Source organism: Cygnus olor, chromosome 1 (assembly GCF_009769625.2).
Source record: "Cygnus olor isolate bCygOlo1 chromosome 1, bCygOlo1.pri.v2, whole genome shotgun sequence".
In the NCBI taxonomy this organism is placed as follows: Eukaryota; Metazoa; Chordata; class Aves; order Anseriformes; family Anatidae; genus Cygnus; species Cygnus olor.
This window is the reverse complement of record NC_049169.1, coordinates 109,388,837-109,410,978: the sequence shown is the minus strand read 5'-3', so window position 1 is coordinate 109,410,978 and position 22,142 is coordinate 109,388,837.

The window sequence follows — 22,142 nt, the reverse complement described above, 5'->3', positions numbered from 1 at the left end:
TATCTGGCTAATCTGCACAAGTTGAGGAATCTTAATTTGAAACAAATAATGGCATGTGCTTTTTTTGTTGTTTATTTTTGTTTGTCTGTTTGCATTTCTAAAAAGAAGGTATCTGATAATTTACCAAGAATGCTTTCTTTTTGTAATATATACATATATTTGTAAAATACTTTTTTTTTTTTTTTTTTTACTATGGTATTTGGATAGATAGGCATTCACTTCAGTCTGCACTATTCTCAGTCTACTCTCCTACAGTTTTGGATGCTTCAGATTAACCTTCAATTAAAAAAGTCAAAAATACTTCATTCTAAAATTCACTTACTGTAGTGGAAATGATGCTATAGTTAATAGAAATTGCTGCTATGGTTCATCAGTTGCAGTTTACTGACAATGTATTCAGTTCAGTTACTTTAGAGTAACAATAATATAATGAATACAGAATGATTTTAATATTAAAGACACTAGATCTTTAGCTTCATTATAGATAAAAATTCTTTCTATCTTCTTGTTTTGGCTCTCATACAGTAAACAGAAAGAAATTCACATTTATGATTTAATTTGTCTATTTCCAATTTATAGTACAGTGGGACAGAAATGTACTATGGGACCTTTCTCCAAAATACCATGGATTTTTTCTCTTCCTTGCCAGGAAGCAGATGAAGCATACTAGTGTTTATGATTGTTTTGTTTCATATGCTTCTTTCTTAACAAACAGAAATGAACAGTTTTAAGAAAAAGAGCACTCATGCTCTTTAATTCTCTCTTTCAGTCTTTTTCTTTTGCTTCCTTACTCTATCCCTATTTCTCTGCCACCATCATGCTACTGCTAGGTTGGAACTGTCTTTGGAAAGTGCTAACCCTCATCTCAATTCTTCAGGCTTAACATTTATAGATGTACAGTGTGTCATCTGTCACCATTCATGGTGAAAGAATTATTTTTCCACAGGAATTGATGTTCAGACTGGGAGGAACAGTCAGACTGGGAGGAACATTGTTTCTGGAGGAACTTTTTGATTTGCAATCTGTTCTTGCAGTGATATTTGTGTAACTGCTTCATTCAATATCGCAAGAAATAGTGAAGGTGATTCCATCCTGAAAATATTAAGATCATAAAGAAGATTCTTTACTTGATTAAATATTTGTTAAAGTTGAACAATGATAGAAAGATGGAGTGACACTAGTGATTTTCATCAGTAAATCCATTAATAATATGTGAAAAATGAGAAAATGTTTAAAAGTGACCAAAGGCCATTTTAAAATGTTGTTTACAACTCTAAATTTTACCTTCAAGATACATGACTTAAATTTATAAGTAACAGTCTTTGTAAAAAATGTGTTCAACCTAAGGCCTTTTCAAGTCTTCAAGCAGTTTACTTAAATACAGTCTGAGTAAGTGCATTTTTTCATTAGTTCCATGTTTTAAGCTCTGAGGACTTCATAAAACTTAGGTATCAGCAACTGACAAATTTGAAAGGAAGTATATTTATCAATAAACAAAGAGCACTCTGCAGGATATCCCAGCTGAGCAGGTCTCTGTGCAAAGGAAAAGACCTAAATCTACAAAAATGACCTTTGACGCCACAGTAATAGGCAACTTGGAACTCTTACCTGATAACAAAGAATTGGAACATGGCCATTGCTGAGGAATTTGCAGATACGAAGAGCTGGTTATCTTCTTCTACGCCTCTGTTATGTGCAGGCCCAGAATACTGGCCATCAATGATGTGATGGAATGTATAGATTACACTTAAATTCACAATACAATAACTTTTCTAGGCCAGAAAAAAATTATCTGACCTTCTCATGGCCTAAAGAAACTGTTTTGCCTCACAAAGAATTTTTCTTTGGTATTGACTGTATTATTTGAAATATTCTTCTGCCTAAATCCATAACCAAGAGCAGGTTGAAATATCATAACTAGTAGGATATTCATTTATTTCTAAATGTTCATTCCATAGTCAGCTGAGTACTGTATGAGGTAATGAGCTGTGTCTCCCTTGACTATTCATTCTCTGAAAGTGTATACCAAACAATGGGCACTGTCTTCCAAGAAACTTTTTGCAGTTAACTCCCAGCGGGGTGTAACAGCAAAAACTCTGTCTATAAAAGTAGTTTATATAACATAACATTTTCTTTATTTGGGTGAATACTGTGTAAAGAGGTTTTACAAACAACATACTACAAATGTGTGTTTAGTTAAATAAAAGGGCTTTCTCTCAACACACAGTTTTAAGAGGCACATTGTAATATTTACATTCCATTAGCTAGATATGCTCTAGGTTCAAGGAATTTAATGGATAAATAAGAGAATTGCAGAAGCTAATATCAGAAAGACAAACTGAGGTATAAAGAAGAGATGAGGATAAATTCATATTTCTGCTTCAGGTTTTTGAGAACATATTAACATATTTTAATAAATTATCAATACATTTTAATAAGATTTAGTAGGTGAGTTAATACAATGTCACTGTAAAAATAAATAATTTATCAAAAGTGACTAGCTAAGGAAGATGCTCAAGTCAATGAATATATTCATGCAGTTTACTCCATAAATACCAGCCTACAATATTTTTATGTTATATGGAGATCTGTGATATTCTCCAAAATCTACTGTGTCCCTCCTTTTGGCTGAAAGACAGCATTTTCAGGAAAGGAAACTGGCAATAAAATCTGTGAAGACTTTACAGTGATATTAACCAAAGTTATCCACATCATTGCTTCACATTGATTTAGTCAGATTTAATTAAGAGCTAGAATTTTCAGCACTGACATTAAACCTTTGTAATACCTGAAGATCATCCTAATAGGAGAGATCTGTTTAATGTAGAGCTTCTAACTGACACAGAAACATCTCCCCACACACAAATATGTCTAGATGAAGTGATGACAATGACTTCCACATTGGAGGAACTGAAACATATATAAAATTGTTTGCCTCAAACGTCCAAGCAGCATTTGTTCCCCCAAAATTCCATTCTTGATAGTCCAAGCCTTGTGCAACTGACCTACCCCTATAGAAGTACTCACGGGAACAATTTGTAATTTTTTTAAAATTTATTTATTTATTTATTTATTTGCTTTTAAAATGAAATATTTATGAAGAACAGATTTAGCATTTATTAGCTGTTCAGCGGATATGAGAGAGAATTAAGTTTGTTACTTACCTCCTAAGGGAAAACGTTGTTGTTGTTGTTGTTTGGTTTGGTTTGATTTGGTTTGGTTTGGTTTGGTTGTTTGTTGTTGTTGTTGTTGTGTTGTTGTTGTTGTTGTTTTGGTTTGGTTTGTTAAATTTAAAATGCTGTTAAGCATCCAGCTCAGGTCTCTTCTGCTATCTGTAAGGACACAGCTGGGAATAAAGTAGTAGTCTGTCTTCTGATAGCACAGTTCCTGTCTGCCACCCCGCCCTTCAACCTTCAATTACACTAATGTATCCAGCCATTCTTTTCTTTAACACTGTTCAGATAACATCATGGCTATGACGTGAATATACCACCGGGTGCCTTTTTGCTCGGTGGGTTGGGATTAGCCCACACAGGCATATTCATTGTAGTCACTGACTTTTATTAATACAGCGAACTGCCAAGTTTTGAGTTGTACCCTAAATATATGACTAAACATGAGCTGTCCTGATTGCTTTGTACACCAGAAAACTGTTATTTAAACCATAATGTAGTGGATTTTCAACATAACCTTTGAATTATATATATTATGATAATTAGAAATTATCACTGTTATTCTGACTTTTGCTTCCTGTTTGTGACATTCAGCACACCAGACAGACTTCCTATTTGCATTTTTTTGTGAGAAGTTGTGCTGAAACTTTGTCATTGTCAAATCTAACAAGCAGCAGATATGGAGTAGATGTGCATTTTGAACATCAAAATCCAAAACCACTGTTTAGCTGCCCCAAGCTTTTGGTCAACCAAAGAACGATGAAACTCAAACCAAGCTCTTATTCCTCAATTTTTGCCTGCGGGACAGGTGTCACGAAGCTGTGTCAGTTTTATACTGTAATAGTATTTGCATTTGTGCAACCGCTGAAGGAAAAGCACTAAATTATGTTTCAGTTATGCAATTTCTGGTGATTCAGCAAGTATTGGCAAAGGAATGTTGATTTCCAAAATGACTGATCATTTTTAATGGTTTTTTTTGTTTTTTTTTTTTTTCTTAAGATAGTTTGCAAGCAGAAGATACGTCTGCACTGTCATGAATTGCTAGGAGGTTTGGCATAAAATTCATAGAATCATAGAATTGTTTGGGTAGGAAAGGACTTTAAAGATCATCTAGTTCCATCCCCCCTGCCATGAGCACGGACACATAACACTAAGACCAGGTTGCTCAAAGCCCCTTCCAGCCTGGCCTTGAATGCTTCCAGGGATGGGGCATCCACAGCTTCTCTGGGCAACCTGTTCCAGTGCCTCACCACCCTCACAGCAAAGAATTTCCTTCTTATATCTAATCTAAACCTACCCTCTTTTAATTTAAAGCCATTACTCCTTGTCCTATCAATACACTCGCTGATAAAGAGTCCTTCTCCTGCTTTCCTGTAGGCTCCCTTTAGGTATTGGAAGGCCACTATAAGGTCTCCCTGGAGCCTTCTCTTCTCCAGGCTGAACAACCCCAGCTCTCTCAGCCTGTCTTCACAGGAAAGGTGCTCCAGCCCACTAGTCATCTTCATGGCCCTCCTCTGGAATCATTCAAATAGGCCCATGTCCTTCTTGTACTGGGGGCCCCAGAGCTGAACACAGTCCTCCAGGTGAACCTAGTATTCAAGAGAGCAGAGTAGAGGGGAGAATCACCTCCCTTGCCTTGCTGGCCACGCTTCTTTGGATGCATCCTGGGATATGGTTGGCTTTCTGGGCTGCAGGTGCACATTGCTGGATCATGTTGAGCTTCTCATCAACAAACACTCCCAAGTCCTTCTCCCCAGGGCTGCTCTCAGTTCATTTTCCACCCAGCCTGTATTTGTGCTTGGGATTCTAGTGACCTCTAGAGATGAATAAAGATGAGGTTCCTAAAGTCTCTTTCTTGAGTCTCATTTGGTTTTGTGGTTAAAGCTGCCTGGCAAAGGTCTCTATGCTACCTTGCCATTGTTCCAAATGCATCTTCAGAACAGTCCATTTGTGCAAGCGTATTAATATTTTAGGCCTCCAAGAGATGCCACTTAATACAATCTGATGTTCATTTAAGTGTTAGCAATTAGTGTTAAGTATTTACAACATGTTCTCTTTTATTATCAGATTTAACAACAACAACAACAAATAGTGTCATGAGCAAAACAGGGCATAGTATTTTAATTTTTATAGTCCCTCTTGTGAAAATATTCACTACACTGTTACACACCGTTTCCATTGCTCAAAAAACAATACACTTTTGGATCTTAGGTATGTGTACATTTTTTAGCCTAGTCTTTTATTGAAATAGCCTAAATATGACCTACAAAATGTTAATGTCTGTACTGTTTCTCCCTCAAAAGCCCTTTGGAACACTTCAATTTAAATTTGACGTAGGCATGGAGTCTTCACAGATCTTGGAAACAGGTGGCTAAGAAGAGAGACTTCAAAACCAGGAAATTCACATACACTTTAGAAATTGGAAAGCTTCAGTCAGAACTCACATATTAGACCATGTTTATCATGAGAGTGTTTCTCAAGTTACTGTGTTTACCATTCTGATATTTCCAATCCACACTTGATAACCCTGTCTAATAATGGGATTAAAAAATTATAAACAAATGGACATGTTTCATTACAACATCAAGAACCGAACATTTAGACAAGAAAGAAGGCAGTGAAGAGCATAACTGATATGCAAATTCACCCTGGACCACTCCATTGCTCATGAAGGACACTCTCTTCCAACATGATTGTCTCATTAGCCTGAAAGTAATGGGAAGCTCCTTCCTGTGCTCTGTCCAGACCTTCAGGGTCTGAGATCTGTTATACCAATTATAGTTGCCAGACAATAACAATAAGATTCCAGACCATATCAGAGAGACCGGCACCTCCCTCTCCACTTCCTCTCCTCAGGAAGTTGCAGAGAACAGTGAGGTCACCTCTCAGCCTCCTTTTCTCCAGGCTGGGAAGACTGTTAAGTGTGACACTGTGTTTTAACTGACATACTGACTTTTTATCTGAATGTTTTGATCTCACACTGTGAGTGTTATGCAGCAAACAACCAGGAAAAAGCATGTTACACCTGCTTTATATCGTTGTTTAGTATGTAAAGGGGCTTTTTGAATGCTTACCATATTTTTTTGGAACAAAAAATGAGTTGGAAAAAGGCCAGAATTACTGGTTTGTTAAGTTTACAGCACTTTTTTTTCCCTTTGTGTGGGGATATGACATTTTTAGCTTACTTCATGCTCATTAGAAATGTTTTGAGCAATGTGAACTTCGTGTGTGTGTGTGTGATACTTGCAAAATTGAAGATAAATAACTTTTGCCTGAAATATTTGAAGTCATATTTGAAGTCACTTCATACTTTGCTTTAGCTATTCTAGCAGAAATGTTTCCAGACACATTCCTCATGTACAAAAGAGAAGCCTTATTTGCTAATTTAACCCTACAACTCATTGGTGTGGCTGTAAAAAGATTCAGTATTTTGAAAATTCAATCAAAGTTCTTGGTTGGTGTTCAAATATAGAAGACTTTTTAATTACTTTTGAGATGATTAGGAAAGAAGATATAAGGCCACTCATATGAATGTTTTTCCAAACGATATATTTTAATCAATAAAAAAGTGATTTTGAATGACTAGATGACTACAGAAATAACAGCTTGTATTCCTCTAACAACAAACAATAGCATAGTATGATATTCAAGCTCTATTTATCAGGACTTAAATATATGAATGTTTTCTAAAATTAAGAAAATAAGGATAGCTAGATACTTTTGGTTATTACTGAGTTATTATTTCAGTTTGTATGATAATTAAATACCTGATTTGCTACCTGTACCTAGGTTAATAGCAGAATCTTCAACTGGTTCCACTGTGTGTTTTCCTGGCAGGGATCCTGGCTTTTTGTAACTCAACAGCAATGCTTCATTGACCTCCCTTGAGTCAGCATTTCCTTAAATGAATATTTGGGATAATTAAGGATGAATCATGAGACTCCTGGTTTTTGCTCTTATATATCACAAATAAGATCCATTAAAAGCCCACTGAAGTTAATTGGAAGATTAATGTTGCTTTCAATAGACTTTAGTTAAGGTTTTTCCTTTTGCACGCAGGCACTTGTATAATTTTTTCTTTTTTTTCTTTTTTTTTATTTTTAAAAGGCTTTTTGATTTTCTGTGGCTCTCTCCTATCTACAGAGTTACCAATGTCCTTTACTACTGAGCTAAAATGTAGACAATAATGAGGAGGGCAATGAGGCTGGTAGAAAGGCTGGAAGGCCTTTGAGGAGAGGCTGATGACACTTGTGTTGTCCAGCCTGGAGAAAAGGAGGCTGAGAGGTGACCTCATTGCTCAGGAAGGCAAACCAAGAAAAAAACTAAATTATTGCTTTTCAGTCACCAAATACATCTTTTAAATATTTATTATCAAACAGTCTTATATTTAGCACATAGTCACAAACGTTCTTTTCAGAACTTTAGGGTATAATGGCCCTAAAGAATACTGAGTTAAGGTCACTAGGAAGCTCAGCTTGTGCTGGCTCAACCTCTTCAGCTGAACACTTGACATGAATAGCAGCTATTCTAGTGTATATTATTGAATCATTCCTCCATCGCACGCTAATGAAAATCTTCAGATCTCTTCTCCTGTAGATGGAAGAGGATGGTAAATGCTATTTCAGCTATGGCTAGAGACTGATCTTTGTCTAGTGTTGTGGTTTAGCCCGGCTGGCAGCCAAACACCACACAGCCGTTCGCTCACCCTCCCCCCTCCCTCTCCGGGATGGGGGAGAGAAATGGGAAAGTGAAGTCTGTGAGTTGAGATAAAGACAGTTTATTAAGACAGGGAAAAGAATAACAATAATAATAATAATAATAATAATAATAGTATTAATAGTAATAATGTGTACAAAATAAGTGATGCACAATGCAATTGCTCACCACCCGTTGACCGATGCCCAGCCTATCCCCGAGCAGCCGGCCCCCCCTCCACCCCGGCTAGCCACCCCTATATATTGTTCAGCATGACGTCAGATGGTATGGAATACCCCTTTGGCCAGTTTGGGTCAGCTGTCCTGGGTCTGTCCCCTCCCAGCTCCTGCTGCATCCCTAGCCTGCTCGCTAGCAGGACAGAGCGAGAAGCTGAAAAGTCCTTGGCTTGGTGTAAGCACTGCTCTACAACAATTAAAACATCAGCATGTTATCAGCGCTCTTCTCATTCTAATCCAAAACATAGCACCCTGCCAGCTCCTAGGAGGAAAATTAACTCTGTCCTACCTGAAACCAGGACATCTAGTCAAGTCAAGGATGCAGATTCACAGCCTCTGCAGGTAATCTGTTCAGGTGTAACTCTATTCTATCAGTGAACTTTTTTTTCCTGATATGAAGCTTGAGCCTTCCAAGATGCAGTTTGTCACCATTACCCTTTGTAACACCATCTGGTACTACCGCATGAGTGTCAGCCATCTGGTACTACTGAATGAGTGTCAGCCACTCCCTTGATTTACTGTAATCACTACTACTGATGGTGTACCCTGTGTCATCATTCATACTATAGAATCACAGAATCATAGAATATCCCAAATTGGAAGGGACCAACAAGGACCATAAAGTCAAACTCCTGGGTCTGCACAGGACCACCCGAAAATCAGACAATATGTCTGAGAGTGTTGTTGTCCTGGTTTTGGCTAGGATAGAGTTAATTTTCCTCTTAGTAGCTGCTATGGTACTGTGTTTTGGATTTAGGATGAGAATAATGCTAATAATACACTGATGTTGTAGTTGTTACAGAGCAGTGCTTGCGCTAAGCCAAGGACTTTTCAGCTTCTCATGTTGCCCAGCCAGCAAGGAAGCTGGGGGTGCACAAGAAGCTGGGAAAGGACAGAACCAGGACAGCTGACCCAAACTGGCCAAAGGGATATTCCATACCATACGACATCATGTTGAACAATTAATATAGTGGAGTGGCTGGCCAGGGTTGGGGGTGGGGAACACTGCCTGGGGATGGGATGAGTGTCAGTCAGCAGGTAGTGAGCAATTGCATTGCACATCACTTGCTTTGTACATTTTATTATCATCATCTTCATCATCTTTATTATTATTTCTCTTCCCTTTTTGTTCTATTAAACTGTCTTTATCTCAACCCATAATCTTTTACCTTTTTTTTTCCTCACAATTCTCTCCCCCAGCCCACTTGAGTGGGGGGGAGGGGGTATGAATGAACCGTTGTGTGTTGCTTAGCTGCCTGGTGGGTTAAACCACAACAGTTGTCCAAATGCTTCTTGAACTCTGGAAGGCTTGGTTCCATGACCCCTTTCCCGGGGAGCCTGTTCCAGTGCTCAACCACCCTCTCAGTGAAGAACCTTTTCCTAACACCCAGCCTGACCCTCTCCTGTCCCAGCTCCATGCGGTTCTCTCGGGTCCTTTTGCTGTCCCCAGAGAGCAGAGCTCAGCGCCTGCCCCTCTGCTCCCCTCGTGAGGGAGCTGTAGGCCACTATGAGGCCTCCCCTCAGTCTGCTCTACTCTGGGCTGGACAAATCAAGTGACCTCAGCCGCTCCTCATACATCTTCCCCTCTAGACTTTTCATGATTTTCATAGCTTCCTTTGGATGCTCTCTAATAGTCTTATGTCCTTTCTATACTGTGGTGCCCAAAACTGCATGCAGTACTTGAGGTGAGGACACACCAGCACAGAGCAGAGTGGGACAATCACTTCCCTTGACCAGCTGGGAATGCCATGCTTGATGCGCCCCAGGATACTGCTGACCCTCCTGGCTGCCAGGACATACTGTTGACTCATGTTCAACTTGCCACTGACCAGAACCCCCAGACCCCTTTCTGCAGAGTTGCTCTCCCGCCTCTCTTCCTCTAGTTTGTACATATAGTCAGGGTCAACCCTTCCCAGGCACAGAACCCACCACTTGCTCTTGTTAAACTTCATGCTGTTGGTGATTGCCCAGCTCTCTAATTTGTCAAGAACTCTCTGCAAGGCTTCCTCACCCTTGACAGAGTCACCAACTCCTCCCAATTTAGCATCATCTGCAAACTTATTCAAAACACCTTCTAGTCCCACATCCTAGTCATTTATGAAAACATTGAAAAGAACTGGCCCTAAAGTGGAGACCTGGGGAACCCCACTAGTGACTGTCCACAAGCCTGATAAAATCCCATTTATTATTGAGGAAGATGTTAAATAGCATAGGCCGCTGTATTAAACCCTGTGGTATTTCACACATTGGCAAGTGAATATCAAGGAACAGATCATGACCCTTTGAAATTCAGCAGATGAGTCAATTTTTAAACCACTTATAAGGTGATATTTTCTCAGCTTCCAGCTGAAAATGTTATAGCCAGTCGTTTTATTGTAGAAAGAATTGAGATCGATCAAGCCTGATTTGCCTATTGTAAATCCATTTTGACTACATCAAGTTACTATCCTATCTTTGGTGTGCTTGAAAATGAATTCCAGGATGATACACTCCATCCTTTCATGTAAGAGCTGAATATAACCAGCTTGTACCTTCATAGTTTTTTCTTCCTGCTTTTTTTTGTTGAAAAAAAAGTTGAAAATATCTTTAGAATTTTTCTTCAGACTTCAGGAACCTTCTAGGTTGGCTGTGATTTTTCACAGGTAATATTTCACAGGCTCCCTCACTCTTAGATGGCCCTCTCCATCTTAAATCATGTTCATATATGGGGAAAGGGAGTATTACTGCCCATCATGATGGACTAAGGGGACAACCTTAACAGCCCAATATTTTCCCTGAACCTCACTTTTGTATGAAATGCTGGTAAAATCCCTTTTTGTTGATCTCCAGGTTTCATATCAGTCCCAGCTCCAGGTGCCTTTTGGTCTTTCTGATCATTCCCTAAGCACCAAAGGAGTATTTTTATTGCTAATACTTCTGTTGCTAATACTTGCTTCCAACTCTTGTATGCCTACTTTTTGTGGTTTAGGTCACTGAGAAGCTTCCCATTTAGCCAAGCAGGCCTTCTGCCAAAACTCCCAGTTTTCCTCCTCAATGAAATGTTAAGTTCCCAAAGCACTCAACAAATTTCCTTTAAAAATCAGTCAGCTGTCCTGGACAGCCTTCCTCATGGCAGCTTCACAAGGGAAACTATCTGGGAGCTTCATGAAAAGCTGTAGTTCATTCCCTTAAAGTACAGAGTCCTAACTCTGCTGCTTATATTCCTTCTTTCCAACAGATCCTAGACTTAATCATCTCATGGTTGCTTTCTCTAAAGCTGATTATTTTGTTTGTTTTATTTATCCGTTCTAACTGTTAGAGTGTTGTTAAAATGCCAGGTTGTTATTAAAATATGGAGAGTACTTATGTTGATCTTCAGATATCAATGTCAGTTTAGTTTGCCAATTCTGGCCCCATAGATGACAGTGGTTAACAAAAAAACATATATTATTAAAAACAGCTAGGATGAAAAATGTACTTAAATTATATCATAAAATATTGGCCTGTTCCTACTAAAATTTCTGTTTGAAGCATGAAAATTTCAGAGCGCTGAATATAGGCTGGTGTTCAAAAATGTATACCTGGATATTGAAGAAATTCAAGATAGCCTTAGAAGGAATTTTTTTAAGTTACTTTTCTGTTGGAATGCTGGTTTCAGATTTTTTTAATTAACCAAAATAAGGCTGTTGGTGCTTTGCCCATTCTTATTTCCATCACTGTTTTATGTTTAGACTTCAGCAGATTCCAGTATCAGTTAAGTATTAGGAAAGGAAACACTGCTTCTTCTTTGCTTTGTTTAGAGAATATGAAATGTTTCAGGATAATTTAATCAAAAAATGCTACAGGCAATCACAATACAGCTTTATATAAATACCAGTGAATTTTCTAGGCCGGAACAAGACTTGCACACAACAGACTATTTGATCTAGCAACTATGATGGGGGGAAATTACTTTAAGTGAGCTGAACTGCTGAATTTGATCTGAATAAATAATATTTGACTGATTTTTGTCTTTAATTTTTTTTTAATATCCAAGTTATGTTCAAATTGAAAATTGATGTTTCGAAATAAAAAGGCAAAGAGATCTTTCTCAATTAAATAAAAATAAAAAAAAAAAATAAAAAAAGACTTCCAAAACTAGGATTGTGTCCTATCAACAAGCCCCTACAATGTAAGAAGGCTTACAGCAGATGGTCAAGGGCCATGTGCTCTTGAAGCCATGTAAAGAATGCAGGGATTGTCTGACAACAGTTGTTGCCAAGAAAATCGAGCTTATCTCAAGGGGATGGCCTTTTTTTATATATAAATGACTAGATCACTTAAGTGGATCAACAGATTGTATAAACATTTTTTTCCTGAGTTAATCAAAAAACTGTGAAGGTCTTCCTAGCCAACCAGACCAGCACATGAGGAGGTGTATATGTGGCTTAGCCCTTAAAATATAAGAATTTAAAAAAAAAATAATAATCTTTGGAGAAAGGAGCTTTAGCTGGCTTCAACTCATTTATTCCTTTCTGGTTATTTATTTGGGATCCTCAATATTGTGATGGTGAGCATATAATCGTGATCAGTAATGATCAGGTGATTAGTAATGATAATCACATGTTTTGTGATTCAGCTGTATATTGCAATTGCTAAGCATACATGTATTGTGTTTTCAGCATATTGCTGTACTTACTCTGCTAAATTAAACATGTTGTAGCATCAAATATCTACATTTAAGTAAATTTGGTATTAAACATTAAACCTTCCTTGTGTGGAATATCTAAAAGAGGCTGGTTAGAGCCTCTAGTCCAAAACTAGTTTTTAGCAAGCTGAGAGCCTGAGCAATATGCAGTGATTTTAATATAATACAAGGATGAGGAGAGAGCTTCTAGAAACTGCTAGTGTAATATTAAAGTCAAATAAATAAAATAAATAATATAGGGAAAAAAAAAAAAAAAGGAAAAGAAAATAAACACTGACTTCTGCTCTCAGGAGTCTGTAGTCAGTGGAGTTAGGCAAAATTATCTTCATTAAAGCCCCAGTGAAGCTCTGTTTTGACTTAACACCACTCAGTAGGATGTATATGTCATTAATTTTGATTATATTTTGGAGAGGAGAGGGCAAAGGAGAACAGGAGCCATTGCAGTGCTGCTTCTTTCTCTGGTTCATTTAAATTAAGGTTGGAGAAGTTGGCAATACTTTGCTGAAATTGTTTAATACAAATGAGGAAGAAATTACAAATGATCAGCACTGTAATATTATTTCAACAAGATGAATCTTCAGATACTTCACAACTGAAATAGCAATATAGAGAGGACAGTCAAATGTGTACAGAAGTCACTCCCACCTGTACAAACAACACTATTGTTTGACAGCAGACTCAATACAGTTGTTTTATACCCAAAGTAAGATGTGTCTTTTACATAGCTAATAAATAACAAAAGTCTTATCATATATGTTCAAATGTAGAACACCACCAGGATCATTGCTTAGCTAGTATGTATGGGTGAAGAGCAATTAGGTTTGAGATTTGGGAGATTCAAGAACCAAGTTACAAATAAAGATGAGCACTGTAAGGAAGAGTTGTACTGAACCTCACATTGAAAAAGGTTCTCCTTTTGGTCCTTTCATCAGAGCCAACACCCCTACTTTGGCTAGTTAGTGCTAGTCTTTCACATAGGTCTTCTCTGCAGATTCAAGGGCTGAATGCCGTAGGCAGTAGAAAGAAATAACAGAAGAGCTGGAATAAAAGGAGGATGAAGTCCTGCTTAAACATTTCTTATTCTGACTTGTGCACATATACTAGCACATTCATACTGTTGGAGAGTTTACGTAATGTACATCTAAAGACCTTGGCAAAGTTTAAGGATTTTTGCTATATGTCTATCTTTTTTCCTTCTTGTCTATATGTGTTCTGCTTGTCCTATGATTCTTGTGGCCTTTGCAATGGGAAAGTAATTGAAGAAGTAGTAGAATAAAACTGTTTTTGAATTGCCTTGGTTTTCGATAGCCCCAGCTGGAATGAGCTAACAAGTCTATGCTTCAGTTGCTCTCCATTTGCAAGGAAATACTGACAAAGAAAAACAGTAATCTGGAAATGACTGTAACTGAGAGATGCATTTCCCCAGGTGCTTTTAACTTTGCCTCTCTACTTTTACTTCATATCTTATAGTTCCAGAAACATTTTAATAGTAGTGTTTTGTGATTCTATCTTTGTAATCAAATTGTATTTACTCCAACGCATCATTTATCCTGACTGAATGAATGCCAAAATGAACTATAGTCCCTGTTGTATCAAAGAGCACAGGCCGGAGAATCTCTGATATTTGAACATTTCACCTTTGAATGACATCACTGAAGGACTCAATTTAATACAATGTGATTTGCACACACCTGTTTAATCATGTTTCTTACAACCCATTCAAAATAATAATAACAATAATGCTAAAAATGATGAGCTTTTATAGGTATCCACTTTCCAAGCAAATAGTCCACTTCTACATCTTCTGCATTGCTTAACTTTTCATCTCCTTTTTTTTCTTCCCTTTTTTCTTGTTTTCCTTTACCACCTTTGTCTTCTGTATCTCATATATTTTTTTTATAAGGAACTTGTCAAAAATGAAACATGATATCTGTCAGCTTTATCCCTACACTGCCTTAAAAACATATCACTTTTCCTTGAGACACCGTATATAAATCCACCTAGAAATATCCTTACTGATATTCCCATCAAGTACTGATACAGTTACTCCTCTTCCCATTCACACTCATGGTATTGGGTATACATGGCAAGGGTTTGGTAGTGGGGGACTGTGAGGGGCTTCTGTGAGAAGAGTCCAGAAACTGCCCCATGTTAGATATGGGCCAGTTCCAGGAGCTCCAAAAGGGACCTGCCTCTGGCCAGAGTCAAACCAATAAACAAGGTTGTTTGTGCCTCTGCAGATTTGGTATCTATGGTAGAATAATCAGGCTCATGTTATATTTCTATTTATTGTCTCTTCACATTTTTTGTCATGTGAAACAAAATAAAATTATTCATTCTTATTTGTCAAAATATACATCCAGCTGCCACTGCTTAATGTGAGTTTTTCCACTTAGTGACAATGTCAACATTCTTGACAAGAAGTTTTACGAGCTGCTCTCTATCGCTATATATTATCTATAAGTAAGAGTATAAGTAAGGCCTCATACCATCTGTAGGGTATGAAAAGGATGCTTTTGGTGAGAACTAGAGAAAGATAAGACTAGAATGTACTGCAAATGAAAGTTTAAATCAAGGAAAGATGATTCATGAAAGAACAAAAGTTTTTGTTGTTGATTTTGTTGTTGTTTTCCATTGACAGGGGGTCAGTCACAAAGCTAACAGAAGGAAAGGGGGATTCAGAGAAATTTTGGCCTTTTAAGCCACTGCTGGCACTGATGTGCAAATTTCTGCAGGAAAAGATATAGACTGTTCTAGTTTCTCCCCATCTTTCTGTGTGTTCCTATCTCTGATTGCTTGCAGGACTGTCTCACAGTGCTTTACAGTTACAAGCAAGAACAACTTGCCAAAAGTTATTTTGTTTTTAGTAAAACAGCTGCAAATACTTATGCCTTTCTTTGATTTATGTTTATATGATAATTTGGTAATATAAACAGACACAACTGCATGTAAGCAATACTATTGGATAAAAGCAATAGTACTGGTTAAGAAACCGTCTTTCATATACAATAAGAACTGAGAATTCACCATTGTACAAGAAAATTATTGCATCACATTGGGTTCTTGTTTAAAAAAAATGTGGTTTGGATCAGCTACCATTGATGTAAGTATTTGTCAATTTTTTGTCTTAGGATACTTAGGATTATTTGTGTTATGATATTCGTGAAAGATTTCTTCAGCCTACTAATTCAACATCACAGAAATCTCTATAAATTTCTTTCATCAACATGTTTCCTAAGTATGAAATGTGTGAGTTAAATTCTATTTTTCTTTCTGTCACCTGTAGATTTTACACAGAATGTTTGTATGGTTCTTTTTTATTTTTTATTTTGCAGTTCAGTTGTAGACCTTGCACGGGTGTGTGAATCTAGATGGTAATGAGCCAAACTGATACTTAGGGCTTGTTCTTAAGTAATAAGCTCTGTTTGCAAAATTCCTTTTTAGGTCACTTTCTAATATTTCCCAATTCGGGAAATTTCACTCTTTTCTGTGTGAGCAGACTTACACCGATGTCTCACCCAGAAATATAAGAATTATCTCCATAGAATAGATGAAAAAAAGCCAACTAGATTTAAAAGCAATGTGAACACCCGGATTATGTCACTTATTTTATTATCTAGTTTTCTGTTATATATTACAGACGGCATTCTAGGTCTTTTTTCTTTTTTTTTTTTTTTTTTTTTTGACTAATAATATTAATGCTCAGTATTTTTAACCAAAAGAAATATCAGAGAACTTTGTAGAACATTTTAAATTTTTCAATCAAACATCTTTATATGGGCAGCTTTTATGGAAAGGCTACCATTAGATTCCGGTAAACCTAAATCTTTCGTTGCAGAGCCAAGCTAAACTTGGCATTTGAAGCCAAAACATAAACTGAGCCTCTAGAGCTGACTGCACATATATGAAAAGGAAAATAAGTAATACTCATATACAGAATTCCTGTGGCAAAATATTTTATATGCTGCCTATTCTCAACTTCTTTATAATGTTCCTACTACTTTGCTGTATCGCTGTTGGCCAGAATTATGAATACAAAAATTTGAAATCTATAAGAAATCTGTCATATGCAAGATATGGTGTGCAAAAAGTACTACAATGTGAAATGATCCAGGTCCCTGAAACATCCTTGTTGCCAGTTATATCAAGCAAGGACCTGTAAAATTTTCAGTCAAAAATGTCCTGGTATATATCATTAGTTCTCCATGTATCTTCCCACATGGAACTCCGTTCCATTTCTCACCCTCTTGTCCCAAACACTCCAACCACACTTTTTCCAGTATGTATACATATATAAGTCAGATAGGTTATTCCAACATAATGATGCGCTTCTTTGCTGTGAGGGGGCTGGAGCAGGGCGAGAAAATGTGGCTGGAAAAATGTGGCTGTGGCAAGCTCAAGGGCTGGAGCAGGGTGAGAACTTTTTGGTTTGGCCCCAGGCTTTTTCCCTACTGTACTTCAGTCTGCACTTTCTTGCAGCTCTGTACCACCAAAAACAGCATTACCACCCAGAATTGCCACCAGAAATACTCCATTTGAGAAGCTCTACATTTTCTGTAATGTCTTTGTATTTTTGAAAAACTGAAAATTTGAAAAACTAGTAGTTTTAGTATTTATGGTTGAAAATACCTGAGTTTCAATGTCAAGAGACCAGCAACAAGGGCATCAAAAGGAGGAAGGTGCTAAGGTAATATTAAAATCTTATAAAAAAAATACCTCAACCCACTTTTCCTTAAATAAGACTGCCATTATTTTAGTTTCTAATATTTTGTGGTTAACCCAAGCTAGAAAAATAATCATCTGATCCGACATACTGGAGTTGATTGCAGATGTCCTCATGAACTTCAGTGGGATCTGGAAGTACTCTTTCATGCCTTGTACCTAGTAGTTAAAGATGTAGAGTCTTGGCTTTCTATGGTATACATTTTCGGGCACTAGCTCTGGTGGTTGGTTTTTTTTGTTTGTTTTGTTTTGTTTTTTGTGTGTGTCTGTGTCTGTGTGTGTGTGTATGTGTGTTGTTTTTTTTAGAGGGGTAGGGAGAGAATGTTTTCTTTTAGGTTTTGTTATTTTTCCTCCCTGAAGATATAAACCTGAGCTCTTAGTTTTCCTTTTCTGTGTCCAAACTATTTGCAAGTACTATGCTCAAGAGAACTTAATAACAAATTTTTCCACCTCCCTTAAAAGTTATCTTCTTCTTTAATGGAGACAACATCTTTCTTTTGGGAAGGGATTTTATCAAATTTTAAAGGTTAAAAAAAATAAAAATAAAAAATCCATGTATTGAGGGCCACAAATAAATTAGCTTTAACCCATAAATATGTCAATTTATTATGAAAATTATTTCTATAAACAAACAAAAAAAGTAGTATTAAAATTCTTACTGGAAACATTCTTTAGTCCTTGTGTGGACTAAACTTTAGCAGCTGTATTTTTCCCCTGCGTGTATAGAAACCTCGTCTTTACCAGACAACCATAACCAGCATGCTTATTACACTTGTGAGTTATACTCACATTGTGTCTTGTAAAACCACATAATTAAGTAAATTTTAGAAATTCATCCTGGCATGTAATATTACAACAGAGAAAGAAGAGGAAACTGTTTAATAGAAGTAATATTACTGTGTTTATCAAGAACAGTTCAGGCCCATAAATTTAGAGTTTACTAAAAGAAATAATGGTCTTACTAAAGTTATGGGAAATAAATCCACACATACTTTGAAAGCTTGTGAATTTTTAGAAAAATAAGGAATTATGAAATCAGTTATGAGAAAAGTGTATTAAAATTATTAGTCTCTTACTCTTTAGAGACAAATATTGACTGGCATTATTTCAATTACTTTCAATATGAGTTTTAAATTATTTTTTCCCTTGATTTATTCTATATTATCTTAGTACTTTCTAAGGGAGGCTTAGCAAATCTGATTGTAGTTTTGTGTTCACACTGCATTTGTGATTTTGCATTAATGAAGGAAAAAGAGCTTATCAGCACTAATTTTTATACAATACTACGTAGTTAAATAAATATTTGAAGACCATGGATAAACAAGGATTAAAATAGCTATGCTTTTACAAAATAAATTGATGCATTAAATTCTCAACCTGAAGTTGAACACAAAATTAATGGCTTAATTAGTTTCAAAGCAGGCAGCAATCTGTGAAAATAAGAGTTAATCTGACAACACAGTTAATCTATTTGGTGTTAAGAAGTTAGAGTTTAAATCAAAGATATAGAATACTTAACCCAGATTATGTTGATCTGTCTTCTATTTCCACTTAATCACCAGCAAACATTTTAGAAAGCTTCTCTAGTTGGATAGAGTTGAAAAGTGCAGAGGACTGTATTTACTGGACTTTTTACAATATGAAGGCATGCTTTCAACTGTCCCATGTTCCTTCCAAATTTAATAAAGTCATGACAGTATATTTCAAATCAAGTAGAACATAAAAGAACAGAGAAGTATACTGATGAAAAAGTTGAAACAAAAAATATTAAATGATAGTTACTCCCACCTCACTTCCACCTCTTCCAACAGAATTATTTTGCAATACTAGAACACAATGTATTTTGTACATTGTAAGAGGAAAGAATTTTATGTGTCTCAGTGCTTGACCCTTTCTTATTTTATAATTAATTACAGCTTCTTATTAGAAACAAGATAGTTCTTAATATGTTTAACTTCCCCATTAAATGTGCTCTAGTGTATGTTGCTCACTGTAATTCCTGACATCTCTGGAGATTGCTGCTGCAAGTAAATTTTTGCATACAGAGGTATCAGGTCATGGGAGAAATTTACATTCTCAAAGATCTATTCAAGATTATTCTGTATATACATATGTATATATATACTGTGTATACATAGCCAATTTATGCAAATAGAACATTTTTGCCATGGGAAAAATGGTTGGAATGCACTTTGCTTCATAAATATAATATCACTACAGTTCATCAATCTGTTTTTCCTCTTGGAAACTGAACTTCTTTTGGGTTACATGTTGCAGAAGTTCATAATCCAAACAAAAGCAAAGTCACCACAAAAGGGGAAATTCCAAACCTTTGTGAACACAGCCAGCTTATTTAATAAATAAATAAATAAATAAATAAATAAATAAAAGTGTTTCCAAAAGTAAAAGGGCAAAAGTTCCATGAATGTAAGAGCACAATAAAACAAGTATTGGAAATATATGTTCATATACATACAGGAGAAAAGAGAAAGAAAGATTGTTGACTCATTAGCTTCAGATAGTATTTCTACAAATGAAGAAACTCCTTGAAAGAACTATAAAAGTCATCATTCAAAACTGCAGTATAGGAAAGAATTCTTCTTAAACACAAGGAAATAAATGCCGTCTTAAGATGCAAACCTGTATATTTGTTGTTGCTTTGTCATATTAGAATATATTTAAACATAAAATTGTTATTCACTATGGACCAATGTATTTCTTCTTTCATGTAAGGAACATGCAAAAGTTCCAATAATTTTTGCAAAAGATATTTTCAAAACTCATTACTTCCATTTTGTGGCAGGCAGATTATTTATTCCAGAGTTTAACGTGAAGTGTTTAAACTGTAATCAGAGAGGAGGAAATTCCAGTCTTAAAATGTGTCATTATGGCAGACATTGAAAACATTCTCTAGAATAACTGCTACGGGGGTAAATGATAACAATTCATCTGTGTTTGCATGGGTGAATTTTTGTCTAGAGTAATATATATGCATATGAGCTGCCGTTCTTTTCAATATCACTGCAACAGATCTGTACTACATATTTATAAATCCCAAGTAGTATCTCAAAACTTCAAGTTCTTGGTTACCAGTTTCTAAAATATCTTGTGCTGCTTTTTCTAATAATAGTTTTGTGCTGTTCTTAAAGACACCCATTGTATTTTCCAAAGCTAAACTCAACTCAGTCAGTCTGACTTAAGTGCAAGGGAAGCTCATGGAGCACATTATCTCGAGTGCCAACATGCAGCACTTATAGGACAATCAGGTGATCAGGACCAGTCAGCATGGGTTTATGAAAGGCAGGTCCTACTTGACGAACCTGATCTCCTTCTATGATGAGGTGACATTCTCAGTGGATGAGGGAAAGGCTGTGGATGCGGTCTACCTAGACTTCAGTGAGGTTTTTGACACTGTTTCCCACAGCATTCTGCTGGAGAAAATGTCTGTTTATGGCTTGGATGAGTGTATGCTTCGATGGGTTAAAAACTAGCTGGGTGTCCAGGCCTAAAGAGTTGTGGTGAATGGTGTTAAATCCAGTTGGAGACTGGTCACTAGTAGTGTCCCCCAGGGCTTAGTACTGGGGCCAGTTCTCTTCAATATCTTTATCAATGATCTGGACAATGGGATCGAGTGCACCCTCAGTAAGTTTGCAGATGACACCAAGTTAGGCACGAGTGTTCTGCTTGAGGGTAGGAAGGCTCTACAGAGGGATCTGATAGGATGGACCGATGGGCTGAGGCAAACTGTATGAGGCTTAACAGGGCTAAGTGCCAGGTCCTGCACTTAGGGCACAACAACCTCATACAATGCTACAGGCTGTGGGAAGGGTGGCTAGAAAGCTGCCTGGCAGAAAGGGACCTGGGGGCATTGGTTGACAGCTGGTTGAATATGAGCCAGGAGTGTGCTCAGGTGGCCAAGAAGGCCAACATCATCCTGGCTTGTATCAGAAATAGTGTGACCAGCAGGACTAGGGAAGTGATTGTCCCTTTGTACTCTGCTCTGGTGAGGCTCTCTCTCAAATATTACATTCAGTTTTGGGCCCCTCACTACAAGAAAGACATCAAAATGCTGGAGCATATGCAAAGAATGTCAAAGAAGCTGGTGAAGGATCTAGATAACAAGTCTTATGATGAACAGCTGAGAGAGCTGAGGTTGTATTCTGCCCCTCTGCTCTCATGAGACCCCAACGTGGACCTGTTAGAGCAAGTCTAGAGGAGGGCCACAAGGATGGTCAGAGGGTTGGAACACCTCTCATATGAAGGAGACAGGCTGAGAGAATTGGAGTTGTTCAGCCTGGAGAAGAGAAGGCTCTGGGGAGATCTTCCCATGCCTAAAGGGGGCCTACAAGAAAGCTGTAGAGGCTCTATATCAGGGAGTGTAGTGACAGAATAAGGGGATCGACTTTAAACTAAAAGAGAGTAGATTTAGATTAGATATAAGGAAGGTTTTTGTTTGTTTGTTTGTTTGTTTTTGTTTGCTTGTTGTTTTTTTTTTTACTGTGATAGTGGCGAGGCACTGGAACAGGTTGCCCAGAGAAGCTGTGGATGCCCCATCCCTGGAAGCATTCAAGGCCAGGTTGGATGGGGCTTTGGGCAACGTGGTCTGGAGGGAGGTGTCCCTGCCCATGGCAGGGGGTTTAGAACTGGATG